This window comes from Miniopterus natalensis, chromosome 3 (assembly GCF_054644295.1).
Source record: "Miniopterus natalensis isolate mMinNat1 chromosome 3, mMinNat1.hap1, whole genome shotgun sequence".
In the NCBI taxonomy this organism is placed as follows: domain Eukaryota; kingdom Metazoa; phylum Chordata; class Mammalia; order Chiroptera; family Miniopteridae; genus Miniopterus; species Miniopterus natalensis.
This window is the reverse complement of record NC_142083.1, coordinates 86,707,648-86,721,575: the sequence shown is the minus strand read 5'-3', so window position 1 is coordinate 86,721,575 and position 13,928 is coordinate 86,707,648.

The window sequence follows — 13,928 nt, the reverse complement described above, 5'->3', positions numbered from 1 at the left end:
GCAGCCTGGGGGTCAGAGCCCGGGCCCGCGGCGCCGCCTCCGCGCAGGTCTCCCGTGGGGCGGGGCGCGCGGGGCCCAGGGCGCAGTCGCGGGCTGGGGGGTGGGCTCGGCGGCCCGGGGTGGGCGGGGCCTGGAGGGTCCCTGGGCCGGGGGCTCCCGGGGGACCTGGCCTAGGAGAGAGGGCAGGTGGTCAGAGTGGACAGAGCGGGGCGGGGAGGGGCGATTCGGGTCAGACGGGCACTTGGGGACCTTGAACAGTGACCCCGGGAGGAAGACTGGGAGCGGGGGAGTCAGGGAATAAAGTGGATGTTCCATAAGTTTTGAATGAGCAAGCGAATGAGTGAATGAAAGAATATCAGTGTTGGGCAGAGATCAGTGTTTCCCAAAAGTCTCTGATCCCAAGAATTTCCCAGCGGCCCTTATTAAAAGCAGATTCCCAGGCCGGGCCCTGGAGATTCAGAAGCCTGGGGCGGGGGCCTGGAATCAGGCTTGCCACCTGAAAGTCTGTCCTGGCCCAGGACAAGGTCACTTCCCCTTTTTTCTGCCCTATCCCTCTCCTGACCTCCCACCCAGGGTCAGAGAGCTGAGTGTCCAGATGCCAATGCCCCTAGTCCTGCCCTTTGCCCTCCTGCCACAGGCAATAGTGGGCCTGTCCCCCAACCCTGGTGACTCAGAGAAGGGCTGCCGGTCCAAGCTTCTGACACACTCAACCACTGCTGGCCCCCAGTGGTGACTGGCCTGGGATGTGCCAAGAGGAGGAGGCAGAGCTGCACAGAGCTGCCTAAGTTCTGATCCTTGGGCGGGCTCCCCCTTCATTCCCTAATCTGACCCCCCAAAAGGCCTGCTGGTATGTGTGGAGGGCGCATTCTCCTGGAGATGGAATGTCATCTTTAGGGGCCAGGGGTCTGGGTGGAGCCTAGATGCTGCATCTCTAACAAGCTCTCAGGTGATGCTGCTGCTGACCTCTGGGCCACCCTTTGAACTGTAAGAATCTAAACCACCAAAGCTGGTGTTGGCTCTTCTAACCTAATCCTGGCTCCAGGAAAAAAAGTGTCATAGTGAGAGGATGGGCCCCAGCTGCCTGGGAGGGGTTGCTGGTGCAGGTGGAGGTAAGAAGCTGTTACAGAACACTTAGGGGCTTTTCCTCCTACCCGGAGAATCACCAGCTGTTGGTATCTGTTAAGTTGGGGCTCAGAGAGTCCCCAAGGGGGTGAGGAGGTAGGAAAGCCCCCTTGGAAGCCCCATTTGGGGACAAACTGTCATTTTCAGCCATCAGGTTGGGGGTGCCTGGAGAAATAGCCACAGTTCCCGGCATGTGGAGGTCACCCCACAAACAATAGGTCATGCCGCTCTCACCAACCCCAACCTGTCCTCATGGGGGCACAGGCTGAGAATGCAGATGGTGGGGCCAGACCTGGGGAGTCTAGTATTCCCTCCTTGGGAGAAAACACCCTCATGCACATGCATCCAATGACCCTGCAAGGCCTCTGCGGAATTTGGGGTGTGGTCAGAGAGCCTGAGTTCTCCAGGGAATTCATCATTGGCTCTGAAACCAGTTGCAGTGGATTCACCTGAGGCTGCTGGTTAAAAGACAGATTCCAGGGGTCCACTCTAGGCTTCTGAGTCACCAGAGCCTGGGAATATGCTTTTTATAAGGGCTCTGGGGAATTCTTGGGATCAGAGACTTTTAGGAAACACTGACCTTCTCCCCTCACACTGGTACCACTGAATATGGCCACTGGGACTGTGACATGAGCTACCCTCTGCTGGCATTGGCCCAGAAGAGGGTTGGGGAGTAGAGCTGTGAGGAGCAGGCCCAATCTCTATCCTTGCCCCTGGAGCCAGAGCAGCTGAGGGAAGGGGCTCCAGGCTTAGGCAGCCACTGGCCTATGGCTGGTCCTTGGAGGTCGACATCTGGAGTTGGGCAGGCCTGGCTGGGAATGCGGCTTCCTTCACCACTCCCTGGCTGGGTGGCCTTGGGCAGGGATCTCACCTCTCTGATCCCAGTCACCATATCTTTAAAATGGGGCCGTATCTATTCCCAACCAGCAGGGATTTTGCCTCAACTAGAGAAAACACATGTAAAATGCCTCCTCAGAGTAGGGGCTCAGAAAACAGTGGCCTTGGTGACAGTGGCCTATGGTCATCAGCAGGGAGGCCTGGGGTCCTAGGAACCCCCATGGGCCTTGCAGAACACAGGAGGTGAGCCTCATGCTCGAGTCAATCGTTCCACTGAGAGCCACCTGTCTTCATGGAGGAATGGGAGCTGCACATCCAGCTCAGTTGGCTGTTTCCTGAGTACCTACCATGTGCCCCACACTGCATGTATCTGGGACAAATACATCTGGGATAGAGGAACATGCATAGCCCTTCTCCCCAGATGGGACCCCAGAGGCCCTGAACCAGGAGGCAGGAGCTTGGGTATGAACCAAAGTGGCTGAATGCTGCAGCCTGGAGCATGACTGGGGGAGGCAGGAGGTGACAGCATGGCTGGACCGTGCCTGGCTCCACGCCATGCAGATGTTCTGCTCTTTATCCTGTGGGAAAGGACATGTGGCACAGAGGGTTAAATAGTGAGAGCGGGGGGGGGGGGGGGGCGATCAGACCTGGGGCTGGAAGAGGCCCTGAGCTGCACCCATTCCCCCAGCAGGCAGGCTGGAAGTGGCACCACCAGGCCCCTCATTTCTGGGCCACCAGCCACTCCTCACCCTCAGACTGGCACTCCCCATGGGTGGCACTCCCTAAGATCCTGCTAGCCCCTAAGATATGCCCTCCTGGCACCTGGCAATGGCCTTGCCATTCCCCCCAGTAGGGTTGCCAGATTGAGCAAGTAAAAATAGGGGAGCCCAGAGAAATTGAACTTCAGATAAACAACAATACTTATTAGTATAAGTAGGCCCCATGCAATATTTGGGACATACTTATACTAAAAAATATATCAATTGTTTATCTAAAATTCAACTTTACCTGTTGTCCTGTCTTTCACCTGGCAACCCTATGACTCCAGGCCAGGGTACATCCAGGCCCACAAGGCCTGGGGCTCCCACCCTGGTGTCCGGGCAGTTGCCCCTGCCTCTCTCACCCTCTGCCTCCTGCAGAATTGTGCCCATGCCACAGTGTTCCTTCCACCTGACCAGCCCCTGTCTTTCTATACACTGGCACCCAGGAAGGCAGAGCAGATTGCCAAGAGGAGAAGGTGGGCTCCCCACCATCCTATTAACACTATTTCTGTAAATGGTGATCTGTTAACTAACATGTGACTGCAGATAAACAGCCTGTTTGCTTAAGAATTCTAGGATCTAATTTCAAAAGAAGCAGGCTCTGCCCTGGCCGGTATGCTCAGTGGTTGAGCGTCATCCAATGCACCAAGAGGTTGCTGGTTCAATTCCTGGTCAGAGCACAAGCCCAGGTTGTGGTCTCGATCCCCAGAAGGGGGCATCTAGGAGGCAGCCAATCAATGTTTCTCTCTCCTTCCCTCTTCCTCTCTCTCTCTAAAAAAAGGAAAAAATCATTAAAAACATTGGGAAAAAAAGCAGACTCCAACCTTCAGACATTCTAGCTTGGGGCCATTTGCTGACCTTCAACCAGTTATTTGAACAGACTGTTGACTTACCTGTAGTCTCCTCAGTGGAGAACTCTCAACATCTTTAGATTTCTCTGTCCTGCTTTTTTCCCTTCCCTCTCCCTCCTTACAAAAATCCCTGCCTGTGCCGGGTTAAGATGGTCTTTGTGATGTGAGGCCCCATCTTCTCAAGCTGCCGGCTTGTGAATAAACTTACTTGCCTTCCACCAGGCCTTGTCTCTCGATTATTGGCTTTCAAGCGGCAGGTAGCCGAACCTGAGCTCGGTATCACGTATTCACCTTGCCGGGGGCAGGTGGTGCATGGAGTGAGCCCTGGATTACTACCACATGGGCCTCAGGTGTGCCTGGGCCTCCATTTCCCCACCTGTGAGCTGGGGAGAGAATCGCTGCCCTGCCCACTCTGGGGTCCTTCACTCACCTGCTCACCCACCTACTGTGTGCTCGAGTGGAAGCAGAGTGCCACCCTCACTGAGCTGAGATTCTTCTAGTTAAGAGAGAATAAGAATTACCAAACCTGCCTGGCTGGTGTGGCTCAGTGGTTGAGCGTTGACCCATGAACGAAGAGGTCACGGTTTGATTCCCGGTCAGGGCACATGCCCGGGTTGTGGGCTGGATCCCCAGTAGGGGCCGTGCAGGAGGCAGCCGATCAATGACTCTCTCATCATTGATGTTTCTATCTCTCCCTCCCTCTCCCTTCCTCTCTGAAATCAATAAAAATATATTAATGAAACAAAACAGAAAAAAGAATAAAAATTTAAAAAATTAAAAAGAGATAGGGGATACGTGAAAGGTCTCTGAAGAATGCAAGACAGAGGGTAAAGGTGTAGAGACAGAGGTTGGGTGGGACATTAGGGAGGAGGTCAGGAAGGGCCAGGGTGGGTCGCTCCTTGTGCCCCGAGCTGCTGAGACAGACTCTGTTCCCCTCACCACCACCCCACCCGCCCCCTCCACAGCCCTGAAGTGGAATAAGCATGTTGGAAAACCATGATCTTACTTGTTTTTATTAATCTTTCTTAAGTTTATATATAGCTCACACTGATTTCAAAGTTTAATATTAGAAGTGTTTTGGGTCTTTATTTAAAAGTTTGGTGATATTTTTGTGACCAGAAATCTACCATAGGAACTTAAATCTTTTTTTCTATCAATTAACCTAACCCATGGGAAAACTGGTTTCATGTTATATTGTTTTGCTTAAAGTCACAGTTTCCAAGAACCTGTGGAAGACGTTAAGTGAGGGCTTAGTGTAATTTGCATACCATGAAATTCATCCTAAATATACCATGCAGTGGCTTTTAGTACAGTCACAAAGTTGTACAATCATCACCACTATCTAATTCCAGAAATTTTCATCATCCTGAGAAGAAACTCTGTACTAATGAGCAGCCACCCCTCAGGCCCTGGCAACCACGAATCTACTTTCTGTCTTGGTGGATTTGCCTGTTAGGGGCGGTTTATATAAGTGGAGTCCTGTCATGTGTGGCTTTTTGCATCTGGCTACTTTTACTGAGCACATTGTTTGCAAGGCCCATCCATGTTGTAGCATCCATTGGTATTTCGTTCCTTCTTATCACAGAATAATATTCACCATACGGATACAGCGTGTCTTGTTTAACTCTCCATTTGTTGATGAACATTCGGTTGTTTCTACCTTTTGGCTATTACAAATTATGCTGCTATGAACATTCCTGTACAAGGGTTTGTGTTGGGTACCTCCCTACGAGTGGAATTGCTTATGGCTTTGTTTTTCAAGAGTCCATTTTTATGGTTACATACCAAAATATTCAGGTGCAATGATAAGATGTTGGGGTTTACTTCAAAATCCTACAGAAGAGGGAAGTAGGGAATGTATTAATACAGAGAAAGGCTGTACGAGCTGAGAATTTTGAATTGAGATGAGTCCCTGGGGGTTTATTATGCTATTTACTATTGTTTTAATTTGTGCACAAAATTTTTTTTATGTTGAGGCTCAGAGCAACTTTCTGTTTTCTTTTCAATTTCCCACCCAAGCACTCTCTAGTAATAGAAATGTAATTTGAACCACAGGTATCCTTTAAAATCGTCTAGTAGCCACATCTAGAAGAGTAAAAAGAAATAGGAGAAATTGATTATAATCATACTTTTCTTTAACCCCGTACATCCAAAACATGATCATTTTCACATGTAAGCAATTTAACAATTATGAAAAGGGTATTTTACATTCTTTTTTCCTACTGGGTCTTCCAACCCCATGTGTTTTACACTGATAGCTCACCTCCATTTGGCCTCACCCCATTTCCAGGGCCCCAAGGGACTCGTGGCTCCACAGCGCAGCTTGTTTGGTGGCACTTTTCTAAAAGCTCTTGTGACTTCTTTTTTCACTTGGTTGTTTTCATCCATCTACAATTAGAACATAGGCCCTAAGAGGGCAGGTCCCTATGCATCTTGCCGAGTGCTGTACCCCTGTGCCTAGTAGGCTAGTGTATTCAGCACAGAGCAGGTGGGTAAGTGGGTGAGGGCCTTGGCCAGCGTGGGCAGGGCAGCGATTCTCTTCCCATCTCACAGATGGGGAAACAAAGGCCCAAGCACAGCTGAGGTCCATCGGGTAGAATCCAGGGCTGACCCCATGTACCATCTGCTCTCAACAAGGTGAACGGGGCCCTGAGGACAGCCCACTGGAGGGCCCCACCTTCTCTCAGCAATCTGCTCTGCCTTCCTGGGTGCCCTGTCCTAGCTACCAGTGTGGAGAAGGACAGGGGCTGGTCAGGTGGAGGAACACTGTGGCATGGGCACAGCTTCTGCATGAGGTAGAGGGCGAGAGAGGAAGGGGCAGCTGCCCAGACACCAGAGTGAGAGCCCCAGGCCTCATGGGCCTGGACTCTTAGGGTTGCCAGAGGAAAGACAGGACAACAGGTAAAGTTGAATTTTAGATAAACAATTGATATAATTTTTAGTATAAGTATATCCCAAATATTGCATGGGATATACTTATACTAAAAGTATTGCTGTTTATCTGAAGTTCAGTTTCTCTGGGCTCCCCTATTTTTACTTGCTCAATCTGGCAACCCTACTGGGGGGAATGGCAAGGCCATTGCCAGGTGCCAGGAGGACATATCTTAGGGGCTAGTAGGATCTTAGGGAGTGCCACCCATGGGGAGTGCCAGTCTGAGGGTGAGGAGTGGCTGGTGGCCCAGAAATGAGGGGCCTGGTGGTGCCACTTCCAGCCTGCCTGCTGGGGGAATGGGTGCAGCTCAGGGCCTTTTCCAGCCCCAGGTCTGATCGCCCCTGCCCCCCGCCCCCCGCTCTCACTATTTAACCCTCTGTGCCACATGTCCTTTCCCACAGGATAAAGAGCAGAACATCTGCATGGCTTGGAACCCTGACTCTGTTTCCCTGCTGGTGGTGTTCTAATGACACAAGCCCCTCCCTGGTGGGTCTGTGTGGGGATTAATAGACTGATCTGTGTCCAGTGCCTGGCACTGAGGAGCTGTCCTCTGACTGTCTTCTCTGCGGCTGCCCTGGTGTGGCCTCACCTGGCTGCCCACCCTTACAGAGGTTTCCCTTTCTGCAGCCCGGCAATGCTTCCTGCCTCTGCTGGAAGCCCCCCCTCCACACTGCCCTTGCCTGGTGTGGGAGACCTTTGCTAGGCCAGCTCAGCATTCCCCAGAGAGGGGAAATTCCAGACCAGGGGACAGAGGGACGGCCACGCTTTGATGTGTCCTGCCAGGCCTCCCAGGCAGCCTACCATTCTGCCAGGCCAAAGAGGAGTCACAGCAGAGCTGGGACTTCCCTTCATCTCGCAGTCTGGCCTCCACCTGGAGTAGCAGGAGCTGGGCAGGTCCCGCCCACAGGTCCAGGGCCCAGTGCCAGGAGGTCATAACCCTGGTCTCACCCCTAGGAGCTGGAGGTCTGATTGGGTAGTCCCCCACCAAAGAAGATGCCCCCCACCTTGCCCCCACTGGGCCCTGCTTGGTGGGGACCTGCCAACCTGTCCCACCTTTCCCCCCACCCCCAAGCACCATGCTCTGGTAGCACTGGCCAGAAAATCCCAACCCCCTTCCCACCTCAGGGCTTTTGCACCCACTGTTTTCCCTTCCAGGAGCGTCCCTCCTCTCCAGATTTTTTTAGGACTGAAACTATGAGGTCCCCCTTCCCTGACCTCCAGCTCACATCCCAACCAATCACTCAGTCCCTCTTGAGGGCCTAGGATCTAGACATGTTTTTCCTCTTTCCCCCACTTTGTATGATCTCTCATTATTTTGATTTCTTATTAGTTTAGCAATCTTCCTCCTCCTCCCAGCCCCTTACTAAGGTATTATCTTCATAAGAGCAGGTCCCCTCTGTCCACCTAGCGCAGTGCCAGGCACACCGTGGGCACTGGACAAGTGCCTGGCGAGTAAGTGAATGACGAGATGACCAGCTCTGGGAGATGTGCTGGCAGCAAATATGCCCATTGTGCAGATGAGGACTTTCCAGTTCAGGGCAAACAGAGGCGTGGATGCCCACCCAGGGGTCTGGTCTGGTCCAGGTTTTTCTGAAACACACACACATCACAGACGTAGATTGGGATGAGACAGGAGTGGGGACCATGTGGCCCAAGCTCCAGCTTAGAAGCCTGGCCTGCCATAGCTTCATGGAATAGGAACCCAGGCCTCTCCTGGCTGCTGGCCCGGCGGGGCTGCAAGCCAGCAGGCAGGGAGCCACCACTTACGGGAAAAGCTTGACTGAGGAGAAAGGGTAGCTGTTTGTTTTGCCTAACACTGGCGCTCCCCAGACAGTGCAACCATGTCAGCTCACACTCCGTTGCTTCCTGGAAGCAACAGCTACTGGCCAAGAGAGAGCACCTTAAGGCCAAGGACCAGCAACCCATCCCTTCCTCCCCATTTATTAAAAAAATAAAAGAAAAATTCCGTTTGTAAAGTATTTTAATGCATCCTGAGAGGCAGTCATGCGCAGTGGCTAAGAGCACTGACTCATCAGTCAGCCTGCCTGGATCTAAAGCTCAGCTCCACTGCCCAAGCAGGGGATCTTGGGCAAGTTACTAAACCTCTCAGCCTCAGTTCTCTGTGTGTGAAACTGGTAATTAACTCTTTAGCTCCTTCCGAGGACTGGTGGGAGGAGTCAAAGACTTAGGATTTGCCCACATGCTCAGAACATTGCTTGCACATAGTGTTTGCTAAAGAAATTATGTCAATCTGCCTTCCTGACCACCCCAGGAGATGTACACGAGATGTTACCCATTTTACAGATAAGTGACTGAGGCTCAGAGAGATTTTTGTAAAGCAGGTATGCACAGCCAAGAGGTGGTAGAACCATGAGTAGATCTCGCCTCCTGCCTCTGGTTCAGAGCTCTTCTCACCACACAAAGGCAGGGTGTGCAGTCCCTACCAAGCTCTTGACCCAAGGTCACAAAGCACAGGCCTGAGGGACAAGTCTGGTCTCCAGGCATGTTTGGGTTGGACCTGAGTAGTTTCAAAGAACAAACAAACAAATGGAATTAATTGTCAATATTTAAAAATCAGATGTCACTTTTTAAAAAAATCCACATTTCTGGTTTCTCTTGAGGAACTGGAAGCTCAGGCAACATTGAGCCTGCATCCCCCATGGCAGGAGCTGATCAGTGGTTACCCCCTTTAGATAGGGTTCACTCTGCCCAGCAACCAGCTAGCTCATTTACATTCTCTGCCTGCCCCTGGGAATTGCCATCCCTCCTTAGAACCCGCTGTCATAGGTGGGATTTCCCAGAAGCAGATGGTATCTTGTGACAATGACTGAGGTGAGTGGAGGTATCAGGCAGTGTCCCCAGGGAGTACGGGGGAGGTGTGCTGTAACGGAGGAAGGCCACGCAGGCATGTGATGTTAGGTAAAATCCCACAGAAGGTTTAGAATGACTGAAACAATGGAAATTGTTTGTCTCACTGTCTTGGAGGCCAGAATTCCAAGACTGAGGTGTTGCCAGGGCCGTGCTCCCTCTGAGGGCCCTAGGGAAGGAGCTGCTCCGGCCTCTCTCCCAGCCCCTAGAGTTCCTAGGCTGGTAGCAACATCACTCCAGCCTTCACATGGCATCCTCCCTGTGTGCCTGTGCCCACATCTCCCCTTTGACAAGGACACCGGTCATGTTGGATGGCAGGCCCATTCCCTCCGCTAGGACCTCATCATAACTAATTACACTGGCCGAGACCTTATTTCCAAATACAGTTACATTCTGAGGTACTGGGGGTTAGGGCTTCAACTTGAGAATCGAGGGGGCGGGAGGGAGACACAATCCAGCCCATAACAGAAGGTAAAGCTGACTTACTCAGGGGAGGGAGTGGGGTATTTCTACTTCCTCACCATCGGCCCTTGGTTAAGGGCTGTCCCAGCAGGGACAGGAATGCCCAGGTGCTCCTGGCTCTGGCACGCATAGGCCAGGCATGAGGTTGTCCTCATCAAAGAGGCCCAGGTTGTGCTGTTGGGGAGTGAAAGCTTACCCAGGGTTCACAGGCATGAAGATGGGAAAGGGGCCTGAGGGATATGGGCACTTGGTGCCCACCATCCATTAGATGCACTGAAGGCAGAACCTTCACCCCACATCTGTCACCCACTTGCTTCGTGAAGATTGACCCTAAATGAGTCCCTTGGTGCCTTCCTTTCTCTATGTATGGGCCACATTCGCTGGGACTGTAGCTCCTGGGGATGGGGTAGACCATAACCACTCACCCCCAATCCACATGTACCTTGACCCGGCTAGCACTGAAGGACCGTGGGCAGGTGGAGGTGTGCGGAGACCTCACACCCATCCCATCAGCCTCACTCACAGAGGGGCCGAGGAGCCCTGGGAGACACTGGTTCCCAGCTCTGAAACCCCGCCCTCTTGGTGCTCCGGGATGTTCAAACGCAACTCATGAAATACAGCATCTGTGTGTGGGAAAGGGCCCCAGAGCTGAAGACAACAGGGAGGAAATAAGGGCCCTAGAGTGGGGGCCTTGACTCGGCATCGAAGCCTGGGGTCAGGGAGGAGTAGTGGCTCCAGGCACAGGACCACGTCAGTCTCCACCCCAGCCTCCTTGGCATGTAAGTGCATATATGCAGTCTGCGGGGAGTGAGGGGGGCGGTGCAGCAGGTAGTCTGGCTGTGAGTCATCGACTAGGACTAGGAGCATAATGCGAAGAGAGGGGCAGCAATGCTGTCTGGGAGAGAGCACAGACGTCTTCCCCAGAAGGAACAGGCGGCCTGGAGGTGGAGGGCAGCCTCATCCTGCGGGAGTGTCAGGCCTTGAGCTAAAGTCCCAGCTTACCAAGCAGCAGCACCAGGCGCGCTGTCCAGCTCCACAGACAGGGGCAGGGTGAAATGGCCCTGGCTCCACCCTCTGCAGCGCTGGTGGCAATAGTCCGGAACCCCTGACTCTAAACTGACCGGCAGCGGAGCATGGCTGAAGCCAGCAGCAGACAGGACAAACCGCAGCTTGATGTGCTGGGGGCTCAGGGTTGTGGGACCAACCCCGTGATCATGCACCACGGCTGACACTGCTCCTGGACTCCGACAGCCCGCTCAGATCCTGGCTCTGCCACACGGAGCATCACGAAATGCCTGGGTTCGGCTGCTGTAACAAACAGGCCTTCCATTTTCTGAGCCTTCACAGAACAGAAATTTATCTCTTGCTCACTTTCTAGCCCTGGGTTAGTGTTCACGCTGGCAGGGCAGTTCTCCACTGGGAAGCACCCAGGCTCTCTATCGGGTGGCTCCGCCACACCCCAAGACCTTGCTGTCCTCCATACCCAGAAGGTGGCAGAGGAAAGAATATGCAAGAGGTGGGTCCTCTTAAAGGACCCAGAAGAGGCAGAGACACCACTGCAGAGAACTTGGTCACAAGACCACACCCAAGTGCCAGGGAGGCTGGGAAATGTAGTCCAGTTGTGTGCTTGACTATAATCCTATTTTTACAAAGGATGAAGGAGGTGGCTTCCGTGGATATCTTTCAGCATCTTCCATAAGGTGAATTAATGTCACTGAGGTTCCATTTGCTAGACTCTAGACTAGGAATGATAACCATCCTTCCTCATACAAAATGCTCTGCATGGTACCCAGCACACGGTAAACCCTTGATAAAATGTACCCAGCGTTACTGGGTACCTATAACCACCCTTGAGGTTCTTGGATATATTTGGGGAGGACCACGGAGAAGGCTGACCTCCTGGCAGCTAAGCAGGAGGGTCTGGGCAGATAGAGAGTTGGGGCGTTAACCCACACGTGACCCCTTGGATTCTGTCAGGGAAAACCCAAGCGTCTGCAGTCACACAGCTCCCTCAGAATTCAGTTCACCGGTCTCCATTTCAGATGCGAGTGCTGAGTCAGCACCTTGTTGCCGGTTCCAGACTAATCAGCCTTCGCTCCTGCCTCTCAGAGCCCTGAACGAGAGGACCAGCAGCCCAGGGCTGTTTGGACATGCCAGGGTACCCCAAGACTCACTCTTCACTTCTCAGATTCGCTTGGCCTTCACGCCTCTAGGACGTGGCACTCATCATTCATAATTTTAGCTGAATTCACTTTTGGAAAATATCAGCCCGGCAATGGAGGTCCCACTCTGAACTTGACGGGTCCAGGCAAGGCCACTTCAGCCGGAAGGGCTGTGTTAAGACCCCTCCCTCTGCTCTAGCCACAGCCACGGGGCCCCAGCTGACTGTGCTCAGGGGATTCCTGCGCATGTGATCTCAGCAGTCCCCCGTGCCTTTCTGAGACAGACGGTGCCAGGCTTGCTGGCCTCACTTTTCAGATGGGAAGCTGAGGGCCAGAGAAGGGAAGGGAACGGCCGGAGGCCATGCAGCTGGGTCCGACAGAGCCAGGCCCCTCACAATAGCTTCTCCACTTTGCCCTGCCTCCCTCCCTGCAGTCCGTTCCCCAGACCACAGTCAAGGTGATAGCTGTCAGACAGTAACCAGATCCTGTGGACTCCTGCTTACAGCTCTCCAAAGGCTTCCCATGGTCTGCACATCCAATCCCAGCTCTGGGCTCTGCAGGATGTGGCCCTGGAGACCCCCTCCACCCGGCTCCTTCCCCCTCCCTGTCCTCGCCAACTGCAGCCACACCGCCCGCCCGCCGTCCTTGCTGTGCTTGGATCGTCTGCTCTTGCACTTGCCTTGGAGACTTTGCCCTTGATGCGTCCCGATGCCCTGGCATTCCTGGCACATGTAGCTGGCTCTTTTATATCCATATACTTCAGGTGGCACTCAAACATTACTTCCTGGAGCAGCCGCAGTCAGTGTCGCACCAAGATCTCTTAGCACTCATGGTTCCCATGCCCGAAAACACCTTCCATTCTTTGCTTGGGGCCTTTCTCTGTCCACCAGAACCTGCGAGACCGAGCAGGGGGTGGTAAAGCTCCCAGGAGCTCCTCCACCAATGACTTTCAGGAGTTGGTGTCTGACTGCCCAGCATCTTTGCCTCCGAGGTGGGGGGGTAGCTCTGAGATTCCTGTCCTGTGCAGTCTCCCAGAGGTTCCCAGCAGGACTGAGCCCCAGTTGCCCACAGTGGTCTTGTGCTCAATAAAACCCCCCAATTTTTCTCCCTCCCTTCCCTACCTCCCAGCAGTGCTTTCTGCAGTCTCCTCATGTCCTTGCCTTGGAGCTGGCTCCTGGAATGATTCACACCAAGTCTCGTCCTCACAGAGTCCTTCCCTGCCTGCCTTATCCATAGGGGTTTGATGGTAGCCCCAGGACAGATATGTCTACATCCTAGCCCCTGGAACCTGAGAATGTGACCTTATTTGGAAAAAGGGCTTTTGCAGATGTAATTCAGGATCCAGAGATGTGATCATCCTGGATGGCCAGGGTGGGCCCTAAGTCCACGGACTGGTGTCCTTATAAGGAGAGGAGGACACAGAGGGGAGAAAGCCATGTCAAGACGCAGGGGAGAACACCATGTGGAGACAGAGGCAGAGGTTGGAAGCCAAGGAATGTCAAGGACTGATGGCGGACCCCAGAAGTTAGGACAGGAATAGGACAGATTCTGTCTCAGAGCCTCTGGAGGAATCCAACCCATCTGACCCCTTGATTTTGAACCTCTGGCCTCCAGAACTGTTGGCGAATGAAATCCTGATGTTTTAAGTCTCCCAACCTGTGATCATTTGTTTTGGCAGCTCAGGGAAACATGCAGTTTCTAAGGAGCTCTGCACCCCACATACTCCAACTCACTCAGCACATCACTCGATTGAGCTTCTTCCTCTGGAAGTATCCAGGTGGGGTCCTTGTGTACTGTCTGTGTCCCCCAGAAGGAAAGCAGGTCCTGACTGTCCTCTCCCCTCCACCCCATATCTCCAGCCCCAGGACAGTGGCCGACCCATGATAGACCCTCTCTATGAATGAACTGATGAATGAACTCCAGTGAATCCCGG